Here is an 11,881-nt window from a genome sequence, read left to right as displayed (position 1 = left end):
TCTATGGGCTTCCAAATATCACTTTGCTAATTCCACAAGAACTGTCTTAGTGAAAGACTTCTTGAGGGGAAAGTTGTAACTCTGTGAGATGATTTCAAGGAACACAAGGAAGTTTCTCAGAAAGCTTCTTTCTCTTTGTTATCGGAGGATATTTCCTTTGGCCCAAGAGTCTTCAAATGGATCCGAAATATCTGTTCTCAGTTTCCACAGAAATAAGGCTAGCAAAGAGATCCACGAAATACAGATGTAACTCTGTGAGATGAATTAACAGAACACTAAGCAGTTTTTCAGAAAGCTTCTTTCCAGATTTCATCTGAGGATATTTCCTTTTTCACCATAGCCCTCAATTGGCTTCCAAATATCATTTTGCCAATTCCACAAGAACTGTCTCAGCGAAAGTCTTCTTGAGGGGAAAGCTGTAACTCTTTGTGATGATTTCACAGAACACAAAGAATTTTCTCACAAAGCTTCTTTCTCTTTGTTATCGGAGTATATTTCCTTTGTCCCTATAGTTTTCAAAGGGATCCGAAATAGCTGTTCTCAGATTCCACAGAAATAAGGCTAGCAAAGAGATCCACGAAATACACATGTAAATCTTCGAGTGGAAGTGACACATCACAGAGCAGTTTCTCAGAAAGCTTCTTTCCAGATTTCATCTGAGGATATTTCCTTATCCACCATAGCCCTCTATTGGCTTACAAATATCACTTTGCCAATTCCACAAGAACTGTCTTAGCGAAAGGCTTCTTGAGGGGAAAGCTGTAACTCTGTGAGATGATTTCCCAGAACACAAAGAAGTTTCTCAGTAAGCTTCTTTCTCTTTGTTATCGGAGGATATTTCCTTTGGCCCTATAGTCTTCAAAGGGATCCGAAATATCTGTTCTCAGATTCCACAGAAATAAGGCTAGCAAAGAGATCCACGAAATACAGATATAACTCTGTGAGATGAATTAACAGAACACTAAGCAGTTTCTCAGAAAGCTTCTTTCCATATTTCATCTGAGGATATTTCCTTTTTCACCATAGCCCTCTATGGGCTTCCAAATATCCCTTTGCCAATTCCACAAGAACTGTCTTAGCTAAAGGCTTCTTAAAGGGAAAGCTGTAACACTGTGAGATGATTTCACAGAACACAAAGAAGATTCTCAGTAAGCTTCTTTCTCTTTGTTATCGGAGGATAATTCCTTTGGCCCTATAGTCTTCAAAGGGATCCGAAATATCTCTTCTCAGATTCCACAGAAATAAGGCTAGCAAAGAGATCCACGAAATACAGATGTAACTCTGTGAGATGAATTAACGGAAGACTAAGCAGTTTCTCAGAAAGCTTCTTTCCAGATTACATCTGAGGATATTTCCTTTTTCACCATAGCCCTCTAAGGGGTTCCAAATATCACTTTGCCAATTCCACAAGAAGTGTCTTAGTGAAAGACTTCTTGAGGGGAAAGCTGTAACTCTGTGAGATGATTTCACGGAACACAAGGAAGTTTCTCAGAAAGCTTCTTTCTCTTTGTTATCGGAGGATATTTCCTTTGGCCCAAGAGTCTTCAAATGGATCCGAAATATTTGTTCTCAGTTTCCACAGAAATAAGGCTAGCAAAGAGATCCACGAAATACAGATGTAACTCTGTGAGATGAATTAACAGAACACTAAGCAGTTTTTCAGAAAGCTTCTTTCCAGATTTCATCTGAGGATATTTCCTTTTTCACCATAGCCCTCAATGGGCTTCCAAATATCATTTTGCCAATTCCACAACAACTGTCTCAGCGAAAGTCTTCTTGAGGGGAAAGCTGTAACTCTGTGTGATGATTTCACAGAACACAAAGAATTTTCTCACAAAGCTTCTTTCTCTTTGTTATCGGAGGATATTTCCTTTGTCCCTATAGTTTTCAAAGGGATCCGAATTATCTGTTCTCAGATTCCACAGAAATAAGGCTAGCAAAGACATCCACGAAATACATATGTAAATCTTCGAGTGGAAGTCACACATCACAGAGCAGTTTCTCAGAAAGCTTCTTTCCAGATTTCATCTGAGGATATTTCCTTTTCCACCATAGCCCTCTATGGGTTTACAAATACCACTTTGCCAATTCCACAAGAACTGTCTTAGCGAAAGGCTTCTTGAGGGGAAAGCTGTAACTCTGTGAGATGATTTCCCAGAACACAAAGAAGTTTCTCAGTAAGCTTCTTTCTCTTTCTTATCGGAGGATATTTCCTTTGGCCCTATAGTCTTCAAAGGGATCGGAAATATCTGTTCTCAGATTCCACAGAAATAAGGCTAGCAAAGAGATCCACGAAATACAGATATAACTCTGTGAGATGAATTAACAGAACACTAAGCAGTTTCTCAGAAAGCTTCTTTCCAGATTTCATCTGAGGATATTTCCTTTTTCACCATAGCCCTCTATGGGCTTCCAAATATCCCTTTGCCAATTCCACAAGAACTGTCTTAGCTAAAGGCTTCTTAAAGGGAAAGCTGTAACACTGTGAGATGATTTCACAGAACACAAAGAAGATTCTCAGTAAGCTTCTTTCTCTTTGTTATCGGAGGATAATTCCTTTGGCCCTATAGTCTTCAAAGGGATCCGAAATATCTCTTCTCAGATTCCACAGAAATAAGGCTAGCAAAGAGATCCACGAAATACAGATGTAACTCTGTGAGATGAATTAACGGAACACTAAGCAGTTTCTCAGAAAGCTTCTTTCTCTTTGTTATCCGAGGATATTTCCTTTGGCCCTATAGTCTTCAAAGGGATCTGAAATATCTGTTCTATCTTATTTCTGTGGAATCTCTCAGATTCCACAGAAATACGGCTAGCAAAGAGATCCACGAAATACAGATGTAACTCTGTGAGGTGAATTAACAGAACACTAAGCAGTTTCTCAGAAAGCTTCTTTCCAGATTTCATCTGAGGATATTTCCTTTTTCACCATAGCCCTCTATGGGCTTCCAAATATCACATTGCCTATTCGACAAGAACTGTCTTAGCGAAAGGCTTCTTGAGGGGAAAACTGTAACTCTGTGAGATGATTTCACCGAATACAAAGAAGCTTCTCAGAAAGCCTCTTTCTCTTTGTTACCGGAGGATATTTCCTTTGGCCCTATAGTCTTCAAATGGATCCGAAATATCTGTTCTCAGATTCCACAGAAATAAGGCTAGCAAAGAGATCCACGAAATGCAGATGTAACTCTGTGATGAATTAACAGAACACTAAGCAGTTACTCAGAAAGCTTCTTTCTAGATTTCATCTGAGGATATTTCCTTTTTCACCATAGCCTTCTATGGGCTTCCAAATATCACTTTGACAATTCCCCAAGAACTGTCTTAGCGAAAGGCTTCTTGAGGGGAAAGCTGTAACTCTGTGAGATGATTTCACAGAACACAAAGAAGTTTCTCAGAAAGCTTCTTTCTCTTTCTTATCGGAGGATATTTCCTTTGGCCCTATAGTCTTCAAAGGGATCCGAAATATCTGTTCTCAGATTCCAAAGAAATAAGGCTAGCAAAGAGATCCACGAAATACAGATGTAAATCTTCGAGTGGAAGTGACACATCACAGAGCAGTTTCTCAGAAAGCTTCTTTCCAGATTTCATCTGAGGATATTTCCTTATCCACCATAGCCCTCTATTGGCTTACAAATATCACTTTGCCAATTCCACAAGAACTGTCTTAGCGAAAGGCTTCTTGAGGGGAAAGCTGTAACTCTGTGAGATGATTTCCCAGAACACAAAGAAGTTTCTCAGTAAGCTTCTTTCTCTTTGTTATCGGAGGATATTTCCTTTGGCCCTATAGTCTTCAAAGGGATCCGAAATATCTGTTCTCAGATTCCACAGAAATAAGGCTAGCAAAGAGATCCACGAAATACAGATATAACTCTGTGAGATGAATTAACAGAACACTAAGCAGTTTCTCAGAAAGCTTCTTTCCATATTTCATCTGAGGATATTTCCTTTTTCACCATAGCCCTCTATGGGCTTCCAAATATCCCTTTGCCAATTCCACAAGAACTGTCTTAGCTAAAGGCTTCTTAAAGGGAAAGCTGTAACACTGTGAGATGATTTCACAGAACACAAAGAAGATTCTCAGTAAGCTTCTTTCTCTTTGTTATCGGAGGATAATTCCTTTGGCCCTATAGTCTTCAAAGGGATCCGAAATATCTCTTCTCAGATTCCACAGAAATAAGGCTAGCAAAGAGATCCACGAAATACAGATGTAACTCTGTGAGATGAATTAACGGAAGACTAAGCAGTTTCTCAGAAAGCTTCTTTCCAGATTACATCTGAGGATATTTCCTTTTTCACCATAGCCCTCTAAGGGGTTCCAAATATCACTTTGCCAATTCCACAAGAAGTGTCTTAGTGAAAGACTTCTTGAGGGGAAAGCTGTAACTCTGTGAGATGATTTCACGGAACACAAGGAAGTTTCTCAGAAAGCTTCTTTCTCTTTGTTATCGGAGGATATTTCCTTTGGCCCAAGAGTCTTCAAATGGATCCGAAATATTTGTTCTCAGTTTCCACAGAAATAAGGCTAGCAAAGAGATCCACGAAATACAGATGTAACTCTGTGAGATGAATTAACAGAACACTAAGCAGTTTTTCAGAAAGCTTCTTTCCAGATTTCATCTGAGGATATTTCCTTTTTCACCATAGCCCTCAATGGGCTTCCAAATATCATTTTGCCAATTCCACAACAACTGTCTCAGCGAAAGTCTTCTTGAGGGGAAAGCTGTAACTCTGTGTGATGATTTCACAGAACACAAAGAATTTTCTCACAAAGCTTCTTTCTCTTTGTTATCGGAGGATATTTCCTTTGTCCCTATAGTTTTCAAAGGGATCCGAATTATCTGTTCTCAGATTCCACAGAAATAAGGCTAGCAAAGACATCCACGAAATACATATGTAAATCTTCGAGTGGAAGTCACACATCACAGAGCAGTTTCTCAGAAAGCTTCTTTCCAGATTTCATCTGAGGATATTTCCTTTTCCACCATAGCCCTCTATGGGTTTACAAATACCACTTTGCCAATTCCACAAGAACTGTCTTAGCGAAAGGCTTCTTGAGGGGAAAGCTGTAACTCTGTGAGATGATTTCCCAGAACACAAAGAAGTTTCTCAGTAAGCTTCTTTCTCTTTCTTATCGGAGGATATTTCCTTTGGCCCTATAGTCTTCAAAGGGATCGGAAATATCTGTTCTCAGATTCCACAGAAATAAGGCTAGCAAAGAGATCCACGAAATACAGATATAACTCTGTGAGATGAATTAACAGAACACTAAGCAGTTTCTCAGAAAGCTTCTTTCCAGATTTCATCTGAGGATATTTCCTTTTTCACCATAGCCCTCTATGGGCTTCCAAATATCCCTTTGCCAATTCCACAAGAACTGTCTTAGCTAAAGGCTTCTTAAAGGGAAAGCTGTAACACTGTGAGATGATTTCACAGAACACAAAGAAGATTCTCAGTAAGCTTCTTTCTCTTTGTTATCGGAGGATAATTCCTTTGGCCCTATAGTCTTCAAAGGGATCCGAAATATCTCTTCTCAGATTCCACAGAAATAAGGCTAGCAAAGAGATCCACGAAATACAGATGTAACTCTGTGAGATGAATTAACGGAACACTAAGCAGTTTCTCAGAAAGCTTCTTTCTCTTTGTTATCCGAGGATATTTCCTTTGGCCCTATAGTCTTCAAAGGGATCTGAAATATCTGTTCTATCTTATTTCTGTGGAATCTCTCAGATTCCACAGAAATACGGCTAGCAAAGAGATCCACGAAATACAGATGTAACTCTGTGAGGTGAATTAACAGAACACTAAGCAGTTTCTCAGAAAGCTTCTTTCCAGATTTCATCTGAGGATATTTCCTTTTTCACCATAGCCCTCTATGGGCTTCCAAATATCACATTGCCTATTCGACAAGAACTGTCTTAGCGAAAGGCTTCTTGAGGGGAAAACTGTAACTCTGTGAGATGATTTCACCGAATACAAAGAAGCTTCTCAGAAAGCCTCTTTCTCTTTGTTACCGGAGGATATTTCCTTTGGCCCTATAGTCTTCAAATGGATCCGAAATATCTGTTCTCAGATTCCACAGAAATAAGGCTAGCAAAGAGATCCACGAAATGCAGATGTAACTCTGTGATGAATTAACAGAACACTAAGCAGTTACTCAGAAAGCTTCTTTCTAGATTTCATCTGAGGATATTTCCTTTTTCACCATAGCCTTCTATGGGCTTCCAAATATCACTTTGACAATTCCCCAAGAACTGTCTTAGCGAAAGGCTTCTTGAGGGGAAAGCTGTAACTCTGTGAGATGATTTCACAGAACACAAAGAAGTTTCTCAGAAAGCTTCTTTCTCTTTCTTATCGGAGGATATTTCCTTTGGCCCTATAGTCTTCAAAGGGATCCGAAATATCTGTTCTCAGATTCCAAAGAAATAAGGCTAGCAAAGAGATCCACGAAATACAGATGTAAACCTGTGAGTGGAAGTCACACATCACAGAGCAGTTTCTCAGAAAGCTTCTTTCCAAATTTCATTTGAGGATATTTCCTTTTTCACCATAGCCCCTATGGGCTTCCAAATATCACTTTGCCAATTCCACAAGAACTGTCTTAGCGAAAGGCTTCTTGAGGGGAAAGCTGTAACTCTGTGAGATGATTTCACAGAACACAAAGCAGTTTCTCAGAAAGCTTCTTTCTCTTTGTTATCGGAGGATATTTCTTTTGGCTCTATAGTCCTCAAAGGGATCCGAAATATCTGTTCTCAGATTCCACAGAAATAAGGCTAGCAAAGAGATCAATGAAATACAGATGTAACTCTGTGAGTGGAAGTCACACATCACAGAGCAGTTTCTCAGAAAGCTTCTTTCAAGATTTCATCGGAGGATATTTCCTTTTTCACCATAGCCCTCTATGGGCTTCCAAATATCACTTTGCCAATTCCACAAGAACTGTCTTAGCGCAAGGCTTCTTGAGGGGAAAGCTGTAACTCTGTGAGATGATTTCACAGAACACAAAGAAGTTTCTCAGAAAGCTTCTTTCTCTTTGTTATCGGAGCATGTTTCCTTTGGCCCTATAGTCTTCAAAGGGATCCGAAATATCTGTTCTCAGATTCCACAGAAATAAGGCTAGCAAAGAGATCCATGAAATACAGATGTAACTCTGTGAGATGAATGAACAGAACACTAAGCAGTTTCTCAGAAAGCTTCTTTCCAGATTTCATCTGAGGATATTTCCTTTTTCACCAGAGCCCTCTATGGGCTTCCAAATATCACTTTGCCAATTCCACAAGAAGTGTCTTAGCGAAAGACTTCTTGAGGGGAAAGCTGTAACTCTGTGAGATGATTTCACAGAACACAAAGAAGTTTCTCAGAAAGCTTCTTTCTCTTTGTTATCGGAGCATGTTTCCTTTGGCCCTATAGTCTTCAAAGGGATCCGAAATATCTGTTCTCAGATTCCACAGAAATAAGGCTAGCAAAGAGATCCACGAAATAGAGATGTAACTCTGTGAGATGAATTAACAGAACACTAAGCAGTTTCTCAGAAAGCTTCTTTCCAGATTTCATCTGAGGATATTTCCTTTTTCACCAGAGCCCTCTATGGGCTTCTAAATATCACTTTGCCAATTCCACAAGAACTGTCTTAGCGAAAGGCTTATTGAGGGGAAAGGTGTAACTCTGTGAGATGATTTCACAAAACACAAAGAAGTTTCTCAGAAAGCTTGTTTCTCTTTGTTATCGGAGGATATTTCCTTTGGCCCTATAGTATTAAAAGGCATCCGAAGTATCTGTTCTCAGATTCCACAGAAATAAGGCTAGCAAAGAGATCCACGACATACAGATGTAACTCTGTGAGTGGAAGTCACACATCACAGAGCAGTTTCTCAGAAAGCTTCTTTCCAGATTTCATCTGAGGATATTTCCCTTTTCACCATAGCCCTCTATGGGCTTCCAAATATCACTTTGCCAATTTCACAAGAACAGTCTTAGCGAAAGGCTTCTTGAGGGGAAAGCTGTAACTCTGTGAGATGATTTCACAAAACACAAAGAAGTTTCTCAGAAAGCTTCTTTCTCTTTGTTATCGGAGGATATTTCCTTTGGCCCTTTAGTCTTCAAAGGGATTCGAAATATCTCTTCTCAGATTCCACAGAAATAAGGCTAGCAAGGAGATCCACGAAATACAGATGTACCTCTGTGAGATGAATTAACAGGACACTAAGCATTTCTCAGAAAGCTTCTTTCCAGATTTCATCTGAGGATATTTCCTTTTTCACCAGAGCCCTCTATGGGCTTCCAAATATCACTTTGCCAATTCCACAAGAAGTGTCTTAGGGAAAGGCTTCTGGAGGGGAAAGCTGTAACTCTGCGAGATGATTTCACAGAACACAAAGAATTTTCTCTCAAAGCTTCTTTCTCTTTGTTATTGGAGGATATTTCCTTTGTCCCTATAGTTTTCAAAGGGATCCGAAATAGCTGTTCTCAGATTCCACAGAAATAAGGCTAGCAAAGAGATCCACGAAATACAGATGTAAATCTTCGAGTGGAAGTCACACATCACAGAGCAGTTTCTCAGAAAGCTTCTTTCCAGATTTCATCTGAGGATATTTCCTTATCCACCATAGCCCTCTATTGGCTTACAAATATCACTTTGCCAATTCCACAAGAACTGTCTTAGCGAAAGGCTTCTTGAGGGGAAAGCTGTAACTCTGTGAGATGATTTCCCAGAACACAAAGAAGTTTCTCAGTAAGCTTCTTTCTCTTTGTTATCGGAGGATATTTCCTTTGTCCCTATAGTCTTCAAAGGGATCCGAAATATCTGTTCTCAGATTCCACAGAAATAAGGCTAGCAAAGAGATCCACGAAATACAGATATAACTCTGTGAGATGAATTAACAGAACACTAAGCAGTTTCTCAGAAAGCTTCTTTCCATATTTCATCTGAGGATATTTCCTTTTTCACCATAGCCCTCTATGGGCTTTCAAATATCCCTTTGCCAATTCCACAAAAACTGTCTTAGCTAAAGGCTTCTTAAAGGGAAAGCTGTAACACTGTGAGATGATTTCACAGAACACAAAGAAGATTCTCAGTAAGCTTCTTTCTCTTTGTTATCGGAGGATAATTCCTTTGGCCCTATAGTCTTCAAAGGGATCCGAAATATCTCTTCTCCGATTCCACAGAAATAAGGCTAGCAAAGAGATCCACGAAATACAGATGTAACTCTGTGAGATGAATTAACGGAAGACTAAGCAGTTTCTCAAAAAGCTTCTTTCCAGATTACATCTGAGGATATTTCCTTTTTCACCATAGCCCTCTAAGGGGTTCCAAATATCACTTTGCCAATTCCACAAGAAGTGTCTCAGTGAAAGACTTCTTGAGGGGAAAGCTGTAACTCTGTGAGATGATTTCACGGAACACAAGGAAGTTTCTCAGAAAGCTTCTTTCTCTTTGTTATCGGAGGATATTTCCTTTGGCCCAAGAGTCTTCAAATGGATCCGAAATATTTGTTCTCAGTTTCCACAGAAATAAGGCTAGCAAAGAGATCCACGAAATACAGATGTAACTCTGTGAGATGAATTAACAGAACACTAAGCAGTTTTTCAGAAAGCTTCTTTCCAGATTTCATCTGAGGATATTTCCTTTTTCACCATAGCCCTCAATTGGCTTCCAAATATCATTTTGCCAATTCCACAAGAACTGTCTCAGCGAAAGTCTTCTTGAGGGGAAAGCTGTAACTCTGTGTGATGATTTCACAGAACACAAAGAATTTTCTCTCAAAGCTTCTTTCTCTTTGTTATTGGAGGATATTTCCTTTGTCCCTATAGTTTTCAAAGGGATCCGAAATAGCTGTTCTCAGATTCCACAGAAATAAGGCTAGCAAAGAGATCCACGAAATACAGATGTAAATCTTCGAGTGGAAGTCACACATCACAGAGCAGTTTCTCAGAAAGCTTCTTTCCAGATTTCATCTGAGGATATTTCCTTATCCACCATAGCCCTCTATTGGCTTACAAATATCACTTTGCCAATTCCACAAGAACTGTCTTAGCGAAAGGCTTCTTGAGGGGAAAGCTGTAACTCTGTGAGATGATTTCCCAGAACACAAAGAAGTTTCTCAGTAAGCTTCTTTCTCTTTGTTATCGGAGGATATTTCCTTTGTCCCTATAGTCTTCAAAGGGATCCGAAATATCTGTTCTCAGATTCCACAGAAATAAGGCTAGCAAAGAGATCCACGAAATACAGATATAACTCTGTGAGATGAATTAACAGAACACTAAGCAGTTTCTCAGAAAGCTTCTTTCCATATTTCATCTGAGGATATTTCCTTTTTCACCATAGCCCTCTATGGGCTTTCAAATATCCCTTTGCCAATTCCACAAAAACTGTCTTAGCTAAAGGCTTCTTAAAGGGAAAGCTGTAACACTGTGAGATGATTTCACAGAACACAAAGAAGATTCTCAGTAAGCTTCTTTCTCTTTGTTATCGGAGGATAATTCCTTTGGCCCTATAGTCTTCAAAGGGATCCGAAATATCTCTTCTCCGATTCCACAGAAATAAGGCTAGCAAAGAGATCCACGAAATACAGATGTAACTCTGTGAGATGAATTAACGGAAGACTAAGCAGTTTCTCAAAAAGCTTCTTTCCAGATTACATCTGAGGATATTTCCTTTTTCACCATAGCCCTCTAAGGGGTTCCAAATATCACTTTGCCAATTCCACAAGAAGTGTCTCAGTGAAAGACTTCTTGAGGGGAAAGCTGTAACTCTGTGAGATGATTTCACGGAACACAAGGAAGTTTCTCAGAAAGCTTCTTTCTCTTTGTTATCGGAGGATATTTCCTTTGGCCCAAGAGTCTTCAAATGGATCCGAAATATTTGTTCTCAGTTTCCACAGAAATAAGGCTAGCAAAGAGATCCACGAAATACAGATGTAACTCTGTGAGATGAATTAACAGAACACTAAGCAGTTTTTCAGAAAGCTTCTTTCCAGATTTCATCTGAGGATATTCCCTTTTTCACCATAGCCCTCAATGGGCTTCCAAATATCATTTTGCCAATTCCACAACAACTGTCTCAGCGAAAGTCTTCTTGAGGGGAAAGCTGTAACTCTGTGTGATGATTTCACAGAACACAAAGAATTTTCTCACAAAGCTTCTTTCTCTTTGTTATCGGAGGATATTTCCTTTGTCCCTATAGTTTTCAAAGGGATCCGAATTATCTGTTCTCAGATTCCACAGAAATAAGGCTAGCAAAGAGATCCACGAAATACAGATGTAAATCTTCGAGTGGAAGTCACACATCACAGAGCAGTTTCTCAGAAAGCTTCTTTCCAGATTTCATCTGAGGATATTTCCTTTTCCACCATAGCCCTCTATGGGTTTACAAATACCACTTTGCCAATTCCACAAGAACTGTCTTAGCGAAAGGCTTCTTGAGGGGAAAGCTGTAACTCTGTGAGATGATTTCCCAGAACACAAAGAAGTTTCTCAGTAAGCTTCTTTCTCTTTCTTATCGGAGGATATTTCCTTTGGCCCTATAGTCTTCAAAGGGATCCGAAATATCTGTTCTCAGATTCCACAGAAATAAGGCTAGCAAAGAGATCCACGAAATACAGATATAACTCTGTGAGATGAATTAACAGAACACTAAGCAGTTTCTCAGAAAGCTTCTTTCCAGATTTCATCTGAGGATATTTCCTTTTTCACCATAGCCCTCTATGGGCTTCCAAATATCCCTTTGCCAATTCCACAAGAACTGTCTTAGCTAAAGGCTTCTTAAAGGGAAAGCTGTAACACTGTGAGATGATTTCACAGAACACAAAGAAGATTCTCAGTAAGCTTCTTTCTCTTTGTTATCGGAGGATAATTCCTTTGGCCCTATAGTCTTCAAAGGGAT

The sequence above is a fragment of the Macaca fascicularis genome, chromosome X, assembly GCF_037993035.2.
Source record: "Macaca fascicularis isolate 582-1 chromosome X, T2T-MFA8v1.1".
NCBI lineage: Eukaryota > Metazoa > Chordata > Mammalia > Primates > Cercopithecidae > Macaca > Macaca fascicularis.
This window is presented reverse-complemented; position numbering follows the sequence as displayed.